The sequence below is a fragment of the Tarenaya hassleriana genome, unplaced genomic scaffold, assembly GCF_000463585.1.
Source record: "Tarenaya hassleriana unplaced genomic scaffold, ASM46358v1 Cleome32, whole genome shotgun sequence".
Classification (NCBI taxonomy): domain Eukaryota; kingdom Viridiplantae; phylum Streptophyta; class Magnoliopsida; order Brassicales; family Cleomaceae; genus Tarenaya; species Tarenaya hassleriana.
Genome location: NW_010966372.1, coordinates 1,592,399 through 1,593,236, shown reverse-complemented (window position 1 = coordinate 1,593,236; position 838 = coordinate 1,592,399).

Here is an 838-nt window from a genome sequence, read left to right as displayed (position 1 = left end):
CAAGAAACAAATCGAAAAACACCTCGAAATCCGGCCAAAACCATATCTGAGCCGAAACAGAGGTGAGTGGCTCAAGTTGCGTCTGTGTGAGCTCGTTTTCGTCGATGTGATTGTGTTATTTCGATGGTTTGTTACTTGGATTAGATAGAGGACACTTCAATGAACATTTAGCAATAAACGGGACTGAATTTGGTTGAGAAATGAGGGAGATATGATCAAACGAAGTCGGACCAGAAAACTGTTTCGCGAGAGCGAAAACAGCCGGAACGGACGGACTCTACGGCCAGAACGGACGGTCTGGGTGACCCAGACCGGACGGTCTGGCATCGCCAGACCGAATGGTCTCCGTTCTAGACCTCAAAAATTGTCCCGAGAGGCCCCGGGACAGCACGGGACCCCTGGACCGACCGATCCATACCCTAGACTGACCGTTCTAGAGTATGGAACCCTTTTTCGGATGATTTTCGAATCCCGTGTGCGTGAGATGCGTGATACAACGATTCGAGTGACTCGTTGCGTGATTATACGGGGTAGTTTGCATGGCGTTAAGTGGTAGATCGGTAAGAGACCGGATACCGTGATACGTGTGATTGTACTGGGGGATATATACATGATGTGTGCCATGTGTGTAGCTTGCTCGTGCGTAGAGTCAAGCATGATTGTGTTTGTGGATGGTTGTGGACGCAACCATCACCGTCATGGACTTGACGGGCGTTTGAGACGCGATTAGTCGTGTGCGACACGACGGCCAACGTCATGGACTTGACGGGCGTGTGACGCGCTCCTAGTCATGGACTTGACTAGGGTATATGGCTGGAACCCTATGGTGGACTCCATA